Genomic DNA, 14,405 nt, shown 5'->3' with positions numbered 1-14,405 from the left:
ATGACCGTATTAGTCCCTTTAAAATGCACATCAGTAAAGAAGTTGCAGATATACCCTCTTATTGAGCTAATTCAATCTAACACATCTATAACTAATTTTCACCAGGTCACTACCTAATAAACTAAGGACCATGATGCACATATCAAGCAACATTGTCCCTTTAGCCATTTTGCAATGATCCAATTAAAAGTGTAGAACTCTCACAAGATGGACTAACCCAGGGATGGCAAACTCCAGTCCTCAAGGGCTGCAAACAGGCCAGGTTTTCAGGATATCCACAATTAATATGCACGAGAAAGATCTGCATGCACTGCCTCCACTGGATGCAAATCTCTCTCATGCGTGCTCATTGTGGATATCCTGAAAACCTGGCCTGTTTGTGGCCCTCGAGGATTGGAGCTCGCCATCCCTGGACTAACCAAATGCTTTTGTGCCTCATGTAGAAAGATATTCCCTACAAAATTGCTGATCTATGTAATAAAATCTTAAATATCTGAAGCTTTGCTATTTCTTTTAGAGGACAATAGGCTAAAGTAATTTACACTGCCCAAACTTTTTCATGCAAGAGCAGTACCTGCTAGGGATGTGAATCGGATCCGATATCGGATCCGATTCTGGTTCCGATTCACATCTCTATAGATGTGAATCGGATCCGATATCGGATGTGAATCGGATCCAATATCGGATCCGATTCACATCCCTAGTACCTGCTGACAAGTGCTCTCTATTCCCAGAGCTCTCAGCACCAAGGTACCTCCCCTCCCCCCACGCCCTCTGCCTGCTTACTGGCCCTGCTTTTTTGGGATCACCTCTCAAACCATACTCCGCTCGCACCCTTGCTTTGCCTGTTTTTGTAACCTGCACCATCCTAACTTCCATAGAGCTCGCAGTCTCTGAGGGCGTAGGCCTGGATGTTTTCCCAATGGCCGGTCCTTTTGTAACGCACCTGTACTTGTGATTTGACCACCACATGGCAAGTCCAACCATCTTGTTTATTTTATTCACAACACATAACATGACAATATCGCGCCAGCACAGGGGAGTAGTTTCACTTCAAGACATCAAATTTTGAACTGTCAGTACGAGGGATAAAATTAATTTTGTTACAGTGGATTTCACCACTAGATTCAGGCGTTCAGAGCTCATCAGTTGTGTTTCACTGGGCTACGGTGCAAGCCATGCCACCGAAAGAAAAAATGGCTTGATATAGATGCCCAAGGAGAAATTCAGTTGGATTATATGGCAGGGAGCGGCTTTCACTAGAGCCATACTCCAATCTAAACACCATCCAATCTCCAAGCTCTTACCAGAGACACTAGAAACCTGACCATGCTCAGAACAAAAGCAAAAGATTAACCATTAACAAGTCCCACACAGGGGTGCTGGACTGAACCATTTCAATAAACAAACATTCAAACCTAACAAATGGCATTAAGCACGTTAAGCCTTTTGTGAAGGAATAGAAAGAACCGCCTATATCATTAATGCTAAACTGACTGTATGGCAATTTGAAAAAACATCAGTTATAAGCACCCAAACAGCAGTATCTACATTATGACGATAGGGTGAGGATATTTTAAAAAGCAATTTATTTAACCTTAATGGTGCCTGTTTATTTTAAAGACCCAATGTGAGATATTTCAGTAAAACTACAATAAACCAACAAAAATTAAACTGACAGTATCAGATATTCAATAACTACTCCACTTTCTTGTTCAGAGACCAGAATTTCAACAAAACTGTTTCAAAGGAAAAACCTCCTCTATCAGGACCTGATCATAAACAATCATGGTTTCTGAAGGTGTGACAGAAACAGTCAGTTTTGATAAGATGAATTTAGTTAATTAGATGTGCTATGCTGCTTTTCTGTCACACTCTGGAGTTTAGTGAGCCCTTGGATTGCCGTAACAGGTGGTAGCAGAGAAACCTCAAGGCAGAGAAAGTCCAAACGGTGGTCTGGGCAGGCAGAGAACAAGGCAGAGAGTCCAGGCTGAAGTCATGGCAGGCAAAGAGCAAGGCAAAGTCAAGGTCCAGGCTGAAGGCAGCAACGAGAGAGGCACACAAGCAGGCTGGAGTAAGCGATGCAGGCTGGAATGGGAGAGGTAGACAGGAATACGCAAGACCATCTAGAAAAAGGCAAGGCAGGAACAAAACACATTGTAGTAACTTGCTCTACAAAACGAGAAGGAGACCTATTGCAGAGGCACTGACTGGTAGTACTGATATGATGTGATGTCATCAGCCAGCACAACAGGAAGTCCTGGCTACAGGACCTATAAAGATAGTCCAGAGCGACAGGAAGTTCTAGCCAAGGTCCTTGGATACAGCATGATGCTGGGGGGCTAGTCCAGAGCTGCTTCAATTCAGAGGCAGGGGAGTTACACTTTCGCCTTAGCTTTTTTTTTTTTTTTTGAAATATGTATTTATTAATTTTTAGAAGAACATAACAACCAATGCGTGACACAGGGAATGTCATATCGCGTATAACAGGCAAATCAATTGACAGCAATAAACAGCAATAAAACCTTAGCCATTAAACATTGTCTCTGCATTCTTCTATATAACCTCCCACCCCCCACCCCCATCCCTCCCCTCTTCCTTGTCTAGAAACAACTAACTAAGGTATGTTCAGCTTAATTGTACAAGTTCACGATACATTATAATTATAATTAGTTTTTTGTGACGACAAACAACCGGAAACAGATGAACAGAAGAAACATAAGGAAAGAAATACAAGCCAAAGAGCCTCATCCATATGACCATAGAACGAGCATATTATACGATACATATATGTGCATCTCCCAGAAAAAAATATCTTCACAAATGTCTTGAGGTTTAAACACTCATATACAGAAGTCTTAGTATATAAAAAAATCGGTCATGGATGGTGCGTGGTGGGTGCGAGATAAGTCGTGAACGGGCACCAAATGGCAGATATGGTAGCATAAGTTGTTGCCGACGTGTTCCGTGCTGTGGCAAACTCGAGCGCGCAGAGATGGACCATTTTTCGGAACCAAACCTCATAACTCGGCGCTAGGTTAGAGGTCCAAGTGAGTAAGATGGTCTTTATCCCCATCAAGGCCGCTTTCTGCAGTAGTAGACTCTTGGTCTTACGCAAGGCTGACAGGTCAGGTGGAAGCGTTCCAAATAGCCAAAGGGAAGGATCTAATGGTAAATCCAGGTGCAGTAGTTGAGAGCAAAACTCAGAGATTAGTTTCCAAAAGAGGTGCACTACTGTACAGTCCCAAAAACAATGAGAGTAGGTCCCAATCTCGATCAGACATTTGAGGCATTTATCAGACGTGATGAGACGCATCCTTGCGACTCGCAGTGGAGGGAGGTACACCTGCCACAGGAATTTGTATTGGGTTTCACGAAGGGCTACGTTTCCAGAGACTAAGTGAATCCCTTTCATGGATTCCTTGAATTCGTCGAGGGTGATTGTACATTGCGGCCATGACATCCATTTAAGAAAAGGAGTATCAAGCAGGGATGGTTTAATATCCGCAAGTATGGATTTCAACAACTGAGAAATAGAGTTTTTCCGTGTCGTGCCCATTCGCAACATGCTCCTCATTTTTTGGGAAATTTTGAGAGAGTTTGCTGTAAAATGGAGTCTACTGATAAAATGGTGTGCTTGTTGAAAAGCATAATAATCAATTGGGGAAAGCGAATGGGTTAGTTGCAACTCCGAAAATGAAAGTCTCCTGCCAGTGGTCTCTTCAAAAAATTGATAAATATATATCAGCCCTCGGGAGTGCCACTGAGAAAAAGTACCTTTGTTAAGTCCCGGAGGAAAGAGCGGATTCCCACAGAGTTGTGAGAGGGGTGTAAGGTTCCCAGGGTGTTGCACAAGCTTGCAAAAACCACTCCAGGACAAGCGGCAGGTTCGCAGAAAAAGATGAGGTTTGAGACGTGCCGGTACCTTGTGGGCGGGGAGCTGTATAAGATAATTGAGAGCTGATACACCAAACCACTCCAGCAGGTATTGATAGGGTATGTAGGAAGACGTAGACATTAAACAATCTTTAATAAAGCGCAAAGCACAGGCTAAGTTATAAAGAAGTAAGTTCGGGCACCCCATGCCTCCTGCATGCACCGGAGCCATAAGGACTTCCATAGTCAGTCGCGCGCGCTTACCGCGCCAGAGGAATATGCGAAGGTTGTTTTGAAATTTTTTATTATCATTCTTTGTGAGCCATAACGGTGTCATTTGCAAAACATAGAGCCATTTAGGGAGAAGAATCATCTTCACTAAATGTATCCGTCCCGTGAGGGATAGCGGTAACGCTTTCCATTGCTGAAACTTAGTTGAAGCGAGGTCCAGAAGTGGTTGAATGTTGGCTTTATACAGGAGTTCTATCCGGGTAGGAATTCGGATGCCCAAATATTTAAGTTCCTTTGTGACCCAACGTAATGGAAAATCCCCGGGCCATGTTGTCCGAACCGTGCCTGAGACATCAATAACCTCCGATTTTTCTTGGTTGATCTTGAGACCTGCAAATCGCCCATATTGGTGCTGGAGTCGGAGAACCTCTGGCAGGGATGAGTGCGGCTGGGTAAGAAAAACCAAAACGTCATCCGCGAAGGCCGCTGTTTTGAAAACGTAATTAGGCCCTCCAAATCCTTTGATCAGCGAACTCTGGTCTAGTTTGCGTAACAAAGGATCTATGGCTAGAATATACAAAAGCGGGGATAGCGGGCAGCCCTGGCGCACTCCTCGTGTGATATGAACATCCTTAGAAAGGTAACCATTTGCTACGATTCGAGAAACTGGAGAGGCATACAATAACTGAATGAATTGAAGAAACTCCCCTGAAATGCCAAAACGCTGCAAAGTGGAAAAAAGATACGGCCAGGCCACTCTGTCAAAGGCCTTTTCGGAGTCGAACCCAATGGCAAGTGCGGGTATTTGTTGTGTTTGACAGATTTCCATAGCTGTTATGAGCTTTAAAATATTAGCGTGAGGCGAGCGTCCTTTTACAAAGCCTACTTGCTGGGAGGATATCAATGCGGGTAAGAAAATATTCAGGCGGTTAGCAAGCACCCTTGCCAGAATTTTCAAGTCACAATTCAACAGTGAGATGGGACGGTATGAAGAAGGGTGGAGCGGGTCTTTACCTGGTTTAGGTAGTACTGTGATGTGTGCGAGATTAAAGAGAGATGGGAATTTATCCTTTGAGAGAGCAGCAGTATAAAATTTAGTTAAGGGTTCAGTTATTTGTTGCTGAAGTATCTTATAGAAATCATAGGAGAGTCCATCGGGACCGGGTGATTTCCCCGTTTGAGTGACAGAGATAGCTTGAGAAATTTCAAATTGCTGGAGTGGTCTATTCAGAAAGGTTCTCTGATTGGCGGTAAGCTGCGGTAGTGGCAGGTCTTGAAAAAATTGTTGTTCGTCTTCTTCATTTCGTTCATGATCCGCCGCATAGAGATGTGCATAGTATTGGCGGAAACATTCACAAATGTCCTTGGGATCAGTTGTCGTGGTGCCATTGGCCTGAGCCATACTATTGATAAAGGTTTTTTTCCTTGCGGTACGGACTAAGTTAGCCATTAATTTACCCGCTTTGTTTCCAAATTGAAAAAGCTGTTGTTCACCTTTCAGAAGGAAGGATTGCGCCCTTGTATGTAGCAGAGTGTTAAGATTTCCCAGAACCGAATAGTAGTCTTTCTGGTGTTGTGGGGAGGGAGTGTGGATCATCTTCTGTTTGCACTGCTTCAATCTTTGTTCGAGATCTATAATATTCTGATGCAGACGTTTATTTCGTGCATGAACATAAGAGATGATTTCTCCTCTTAAGACCGCCTTGCCAGCTTCCCAGTAAAGATGAGGGTCGGATATGTGTTGCTGATTGGTTACAGTATATTCCTTCCATTTCCTTTGTAGGTAGTCTCGAAACGTATAGTCATCTTTGAGATAGTTGGGAAATCTCCAGGTTCTCTCCGTTAAGGTAGGTAATGTTGAGGTCAGCGTCACCGAAATTGGGGAGTGATCTGAAATCGCCTGTGGTTCAATAGTGGCATGTGTAATTTTGAAGAATACAGATTGCGAGATGAGGATATAGTCAATCCGTGATAAGGACATATGGGACCGCGAAACATGAGTAAAGTCCTTTTCTGCAGGATGGAGTACACGCCATATGTCTAGTAGTTGGAGACGCTGACAGATGTATGCTATCCCCTTTTTTTTTATAGTTGTGGCTCGGCTTTGCGGAGGATTGCGATCTACTGTAGCATCGTGTACGTAGTTAAAATCCCCTAATAGATATATCTGCCCAATAGCATGAGTAAGCAGTAGATTACATATCTGGGTGAAAAAACTATGCGAATATTCATTTGGTGCGTATATGTTACAAATTGTGACCGGTGTAGCATTCCAATGCCCAGTAACCAAAATGAATCGCCCATTTGGATCTGCGATATTTTGTATAACCTGGAAATTTGCAGTTTTACTAATCAGAATAGCAACTCCAGCTTTCCTATGTACTGCTGCTGAGTAAATGCACGAGCTAATCCAATCGCGACGAAGTTTTTGACTCTCTTCGGCTGTGAGATGAGTTTCTTGGATGCCGGCAATATCTGCATGTAGATGTTTAAGGTGGTTTAAAACTTTTTTTCGTTTGATAGGTGAACCAAGCCCATTAACGTTCCAGGATATGAGTTTATTCATGGTGGGCGGAAGCAGAGAAAAAAATTGTGCGGGAAAGAAAAACCATAAGGTCCATAGAGATTTGGAGGTGAGACTTCCCAGCAGAGCCTCCCCTCATTCAGCCAGCAACGACACATGAAAGCAATTTGGATGTCCTCGATCCACGGCAAACGCTTGAGGTCGTCAATGGTAGAGATGATGAAATGCACACGTATTGTATTAAGCTTGAAACAAGTTAAACTGGTACAATTAAACATAAAACAAAGGAAGTTTGATCGTCCCCTCCCCCCTTGCCCTCCAACGAAAAAAACCCCAAACCCCAGAGTCCAATAGTGAAAACGCCTCACTCGTAGAGGCATAGAGGTCATTTGATTCGTGAACAAGTGCTGTATCTCCATAAATAGCATCGGATATGGTGGGTAATTGGGAACCCTAGTGATCTTCGTCCAAAGGGTAAATAAATGAGAAAAATAATAGATCCTACTGTGGCTTGTAAGGAGTCCCATAGATACGGAATCACTAATGCCCTTAAAGCATGAAAGAAGTGCAGTCTGTAAAAGAAATGAATAAAAAAGAACTTTATAATGCCATGTCGGATACCCAGGTCTGCGAGTCCGTGCTGGGATCAAAAGACACAAAGAAATCAAGAAATAAATAAAGTACTTGTAATCCCGCTTTTGACCAGCAGCCTGGTGTCAGCTTCCACATTATGTAAGAGAGGCAAACTCTGTCTAGTGAGTAACAAGAACTCAGAGCATGTCCGCTCAGGAGTGAGCTTTAGCAGGCTGAATGAAATAATTAATTAGGGTGCTGGCAATGTTGCCATAAAGTCAGAGGCTAGTTCAGGAGTCTGAAAAATATGTTGTTTATCCGCATACCAGACCCTAAGTTTAGCAGGATATTGGAGAGCAAATTTAATGTGCCGTTGGAAAAGCTGAGAACATACTGGGGAGAAACCCTTGCGAAGCTCAGACACCCGCACCGAGTAATCCTGAAAAATACGGATGGTATGGTTCTCATGGAGGAGAGTGGATTTGCGTCTATATGCTCGCCATATTTCAGTCTTGTGCGCAAAACTGAGTATCTTAGCAATAACCAGTCGTGGCCTGGAGGCTTCGGGTCTCCTTGCCCCCAATCTGTGTGCTCTTTCCACCTTAAAAACACCCTTAAGGTCAGGCAAATCCAGTGCCTCCGGAAGCCACTGTTCCAGTAGCCTCCCTAGGCTCCTTTCTTCCAGTTCTTCTGGGAGTCCTAAAAATCTTAAATTAGCCCGCCTCTCCCTGTTTTCCAGGTCGTCCACCTTTTCCAGGAGTTGGTTAATTAATTTCCCTTGCTTTTCAGTTTTTGTTTCAGCCCGGAGGGCCTCATCTTCTAAGACAGATATTCTCCCTTCAGCATGCTCTATGCGGGGTGCTATCTCAGCGAGTGCAGTCTGAACTTCCCCCAACTGCGTTTTCACCCCCTCAAGTTTTTCGTCAAGGGCTGCTTTAATTACTCTCTCGATTGCAGGCAAAGAGAGCCCTGGATTCGGGGATTCCCCGCCGGGTTCGCTCGCGGCGGCCATTTTGGAATCGGGGCCGCGCGGCTTTTCTCTTTCTTTTTTTCCTGCTCTTGCTGCCATTAGCGGTGAAGTTTTGTTCATAAAGCGAATGATGGACATGCAGACTTACAGTTCTCCTATTTTTGGTGCGTTGGGGGTCTCAATTACGAAACGGATTCGCGCCGATGGAGCACAGGCACTCGGAGCTCGGGGTTTCCCTGCCACCCAGGCTCACCACATCACGTGACCTCTCTCGCCTTAGCTTTTAATGGAAACCACTTTAAAACATTATGTACATAATATTGTTTTACTAAGTAAACCCTAATTCATAATAATTACATCAATATTCTCAGAGAATCCTACTCTACTCTGAATTGTGCATATTTTTGTTTGTGATTTAGCTAGGGGTGAGGATGTTCCTGTAACTTTCATGATCTGTGCTTTTAAAACATAAGAACCACAGCTCCTAAATTCAAATGCATTCAAAAGCACACTAAAGCAAAACAGCAACATCATAAGCAAAAAAAAAACTGGAAGGTAAGTCACCATACTTAGGTCAGCTAATACCAAAATTTACTCACATGATGAAAAATATGGAAAGCTAATACAGGCCAGACTAGGCCCCACTATTTTTTCTTCAGCAGTGAGAGGTTCCAGGGAGTAGTGAGCATTTAAGAGTGACAGGTGGGGGGGTAAGACCATCCCCATTAGGGCAGGTCAGTGGGCAGATCTATAAAATAGTAACTCGGCAAGTCATGGGCAGTGCTTTGAGAAGTTCAGTATCGAAGGGAGTGAGAGGTGTCCCTGGACTGTGGCTCTTGCTGGGCTCCCAGAAGGGAGAAGATTGGCTTTCCTCGCTTCTCCTTTTCTGAAGGGAAGAGGATTCTGTGGGGATCATTTAGTGTCCAGATCTGAGAAGGGCTCCTGTATACCAAGGGAATAAGGAAGACAGGAAGATCTTGCCAAGAAGCTGGGACACTCATCAGGTAGAGTGTGAGAGTGTGAGTGTGTGTGTGAAGAGGATTTTCCTGGAGTCTAAGGATTTCTAGAGGAGAAAAGACAGCTTTAGGTGAATTAGCAGGGATCCCTTAAGTCCTGTGTCAGTACTCAAGTGGTCTGAAGATTTGTTATTTGGCTTTTAAGGCTCTGTTGAACCTATTATTGAATAGCAACTATGTCTATCTTTACACTTTGGTCTGTCATTTTTATCTTAAACTATTTTTATTTTTGGGTAAAAACTTGGTGTGAACTGTTTTTTTGTTTTTGTTCAGAATATGATCCACTGGGCCTTGCAGGCGAATCCTGTCCTCCACAGCATGAATCCATACATTCTCCAGACACTGCAGCAAGAGGGTCAGGCCTCAAGTCTCTGTAGGTAATCCAGGGAGGGGGGTTACACTAGAACTACAAAATAAAGACTGCCAGGGCCATTTAGTCTACTTGCTTTCCCTAACTTCAGCAATACCACAAGACTTCCACTTAATCTCCAGCTTTACCCTCACTTTCCTACCACAAAAGTTTCCTCTGCTCCTGTTCCATTCTTTTTCACAATATAATACTGCACATTGCAGAAGCTGTCTGGCGACCCAGTGAATTGCTTTCTCGAATAAGTGATTTCAATAGGCAAGCTTGAATCTGCTATTAGAAAGGGGACATTTTGGGTTATGCTATTATAATAAGGTTGCCTTGTCTAACTTGACTAACTTTTTGGTTAGACCTTTGAAACACAAATCTAGCTGGGGTGCAAGCCAGTTATTCATAGTGGAAAAGGCAAGCCTTTAGAATTAAACATTTAGAAAGTCATTCCATTGCTATATTAATGCAAAACCTCATTTAATGCTAAAGCACCTAAACATGTATTGGAAGACTATTGAGATCAGGAGGGATATAAGCAAGATATTCAGATACCTCAAATGTACAAATTCATAATAGGCAAGCGTTTTCAGTGGGATGGAACCTCTAAAACAAGGGGCCATGGTAGGTGTTAGACTTTATTCTTTTTCAGAGAAGTTGTGGATGCATGGAACAACCTCCTAGCTAGTTATCAAGACAAAACGTTATCGCTGTTATCATGATTTGTATTGTGCATTGCTCACCAGAGGTATGCAGTGCTGTAGAAACGCACATAATGGACAGGTCTTACTCTTTGGATCTTACATTCTAGTCAACAGGCAGGCAGGAGACACAACAAGAATAATGGATAATTCAATCAGAGCTTGAACTGTCCTCACTTACTCTGCATTCCTAGTTTTACATACAGATTAATTTTATTTTTATTTATTTAGATTTATATTCCGCTTTTCGCACTTTTTTCAGCGCTGCAAAGTGGATTACATTCAGGTACTGTAGGCATTTCCCTATCCCCAGAGGGCTTACAATCTAAGTTTGTACCTGAGGCAGTGAGGGTAAAGTGACTTGCCTAAGGTCACAATTTACCTTCTCCTGGGTTTCTATCTGCAAAATTCCTTAGTCACATAAACAAGTATCTGAAGATGCGTTTTAGCCCAAGGCATTTTTTTCATGCTACCAAAGATATTCAGGCCAGTTCTGGAGATATTCAGCACTAGCCATTGCAATTCATTCCAGTGCATAATTTTCATCTTTTTCAACAGATAAATGCAAACATATTTGCTTGTGCTAAAACAGTATGATGGTACTGAAGATATGTTCACTGCTGCCAAAGAAGAAAAAAACTGAAAATAGACAGCTGTAAGCAAAACTTAATGTCACTGATGAGATTTTGCACACTGTGAAGCTTTACACTAATGGTGTGTTCAGTGGCCATCTTGATCAACCCACAGGTGGTTTCCTGTAGGGTTCTGGATAACATTTTATATCACATTATGGAGCCGAAATAATAAAACCCACGCTAAAATCAGAATTAGATTTTAGCACGGATTTTGTTTTATGTGCACGCTAAACCATGTGGTCCCCGCAGGATGTAGCAGGCTAATGACATACAAACAGACCACTCATAAAAAAGGCATGCTAAACTGAAAAACTGCGCTTTTTCTTATTTGCATATCAACCCACACTATCAAAAAAAGAAAAAAAGTTCACCACTGTAGCCAGGCCAGCCATGTGGATCAGTCTGGCACCTCCTTCCTTCCTCTCTACCCAGCAGTTAAACTGGTCAGGCCTTTGGGGTCTCCCTCCCTCTTATCTTAGTCTAGTGATGACCCTCCTGCAGGCCAGGAATAGAAGGCAGCCCCTACCCCTGCTGGAGAAGATTCCCCAACTCCCTCCCAGCAGAGCTACTCCCTCACTGATCTCCAATTGGTCCCTTTACTGACATGTTAGTGAAAGGACCAATCCCTTTCAAGAATGCTAAAAGGACAGCATCTGAAAGGCAACTGGTCCTTTCACTGGCGCAACAGTGAAGTGACCAATTGGAAGACAGTGAAGAAGTGAATAAATTAATATAACTTGGCTATTACCATGCAATTTGCATGCACTCGCACTAAGCCTGTCATGGGCGTTTTCAACGCTAAAGCCCTTATTACATACCAGGGCTAGGTTAGCACCGAAAAACCCATGCTAAAACATGAATGAATAAAAACCCACAGTAGGCATCACTGCAATATATTTTTCTTTCTAAAAAACAACAAGTGTTTAAAAAATAAATGTTCTATATAAAGCAGAGTTGCTTACCTGTAACAGATGTTCTCTGAAGACAGAAGGATGTTAGTCCTCACACATGGGTGACATCAGATGGAGCCCAGCACAGAACTTTGAACTCAAAGAATCTAGAGCTTTCAACATGCCCTACTGAGCATGTGTAACTATAATCATCACCCTTCCCCCTAGACAAAGTCCCTTGGTCCATGATATAGCTAAGACACTGAGAAACCAATTCCCCGGGAAGGCGCGCGAGTTTCATGAGGACTAACATCCTGCTGTCCTTGGAGAACGCCTGTTACAAGTAAGCAATTCTGCTTTCTCAGAGGACAAGAAGGATGGTAGTCCTCACATGTGGGCGAATCCCTAGCTATAGGCTCTCTGAGCAAGACAAAGCAGGAAGCCGAACAGTACAGAAGCATTACTCGTCCTTCCTTTTGCCTGTGAGGCAGCTGACCCACAAAGGGTCCAGGCTAGAGTAGAGTTGGGTTCTAAGAAGAAAAAAAGAAAACCTAGAAATGACTGAGACAAATCCCTCATATGCACAGTAGTGGTGCCTAAGGCAGAAGAGTGATGTGAGTGCGAGCAGAAGCATACTCTGCTTCACAGAGAACATTACAAGCAGGATTTTTGATCAGTAACCCTGACAAGGAAGTAGGCCTAGAACTTGCTGGGTATAGGAAAAAGCCTAGAGATGTATACAAGAGGACTCTTGGACAAAGACTGCACAGTTTTCTGGCAGTGTTAGAAGACAACCAAAAACCCAACTGGGGCCTGAGAACTCCCCAGAAAAACTGTGGTCCATTGACATCCGAAGAACAAAACAACTCTGCAAAAGTGTGCCCATTTGTGACCAGTAGGCACAATGGGCAGAAAACCCAAGCAACGCTTGGAGAACAATCTACAACAAAGACAGGGCCTGAGACAGACCCTATATGCCAAAACACCAGATCTAGCTGACCATGTAGGACAGTGGCAAGAGTTCCAGAGGATGAATAGCAATCCCTGAAGGGTTCGCTAGCCCAACTCCTGAGCAGGGAGAAAGTAAGGCCTGAAGCTCACACACATACTGCACCCTGGCAAGGGCAGGGCCATCCATCCTGTCTACAGAACATTCAGGTGAGCAGGAAGGCACTTTGGGCAAACAAGTGAAGGGAGAAAGCTATAAGGTAATATTGGCCAAAGCCTGGCGATCATATAGACAAAAACGAAGTGTATTTTTCCCTGCAGGTATACACTAAAATATACCATGAATTAACATAAGAACATGCCATACTGGGTCAGACCAAGGGTCCATCAAGTCCAGCATCCTGTTTCCAACAGTGGCCAATCCAGGCCATAAGAACCTGGCAAGTACCCAAAAACTAAGTCTATTCCATGTTACCATTGCTAATGGCTGTGGCTATTCTCTAAGTGAACTTAATAGCAGGTAATTGACTTCTTCTCCAAGAACTTATCCAATCCTTTTTTAAACACCGCTATACTAACTGCACTAACCACATCTTCTGGCAACAAATTCCAGAGTTTAATTGTGCGTTGAGTAAAAAAGAACTTTCTCCGATTAGTTTTAAATGTGCCACATGGTAACTTCATGGAGTGCCCCCTAGTCTTTCTATTATCCGAAAGAGTAAATAACCGATTCACATCTACCCGTTCTAGACCTCTCATGATTTTAAACATCTCTATCATATCCCCCCTCAGCCGTCTCTTCTCCAAGCTGAAAAGTCCTAACCTCTTTAGTCTTTCCTCATAGGGGAGCTGTTCCATTCCCCTTATCATTTTGGTAGCCCTTCTCTGTACCTTCTCCATCGCAATTATATCTTTTTTGGGATATAACAACATTCCAGCTGGAAGTCAGAGGGAGCAAGAACACAAGGAGGCAGACTGCTGGACTGCCGGGGTAAGCACAAGACGCTAGGTGGCATATCCCAACCTAAAGCGAATAACATTACCAATACACAGCAAGGAGTTACCCACTGAGACAAAGCCCTCAGCCTGCTTGGAACAGCTGAACTGAGAGCAATGTCCCCAGGAAAGAAATCCAGAAATACTCCACTAAGAGATAGAAAGCCAGGTTGCCATAAGTGCAGGTTGTTGAACAGGATTTCTTCACCGGCCGGAATCCCGAAGGGCACCAGGGCAGGGGCGGGATGATCTCAGACAGACTGCCAAGCACCTGGCAAAGGTATTAATATCCCAGCCATGAGTGCAAATACTTCCTCCAGGGAAGCACGCAGTCAGTAATGAAACAATCGTCGCATGAACCAGGATTCCCCTATCCGCAGACAGGGTTATCTCCAAGATATGGACGTATAGCTTGCAAGCCCCTACAACCAAGAACAGCACCTCTTTTTTTGGGTCCCTCATCCCCGAACTCTCTTAGTCATGGATGAGGCAAGAGGTTTAAAAGGTACTCTCGCCAATTAGATGGACTAGAACCTTCCTTACTGAGGCAGGGTCCCGCAGGTGACCCTGCCTCAGTAAGGAAGGTTCTAGTCCATTGAGCTCAGTAGGCATAAAGGTGACTCCTGGATGGGAGAAACCTTTAAGGTTCTCCTGGGAGCTACACTGGATAAGCTCCCTCGTGAAATAGGT

The 14,405-nt window shown here is 43.6% G+C and overlaps 1 protein-coding gene across 1 annotated transcript in view; it reads right to left on the bottom strand.

Annotated features, from left to right (window-relative positions):
• KIF5C (kinesin family member 5C) overlaps positions 1-14,405 on the bottom strand; it is a 269,359-nt gene that overhangs the window by 214,036 nt on the left and 40,918 nt on the right. The gene's annotated exons all lie outside the window — the stretch shown is intronic.

Source organism: Rhinatrema bivittatum, chromosome 6 (assembly GCF_901001135.1).
Source record: "Rhinatrema bivittatum chromosome 6, aRhiBiv1.1, whole genome shotgun sequence".
Lineage (NCBI taxonomy): Eukaryota > Metazoa > Chordata > Amphibia > Gymnophiona > Rhinatrematidae > Rhinatrema > Rhinatrema bivittatum.
Note: the sequence above shows the minus strand (reverse complement) of the source record. Positions and strands in the feature narration are given on the sequence as shown.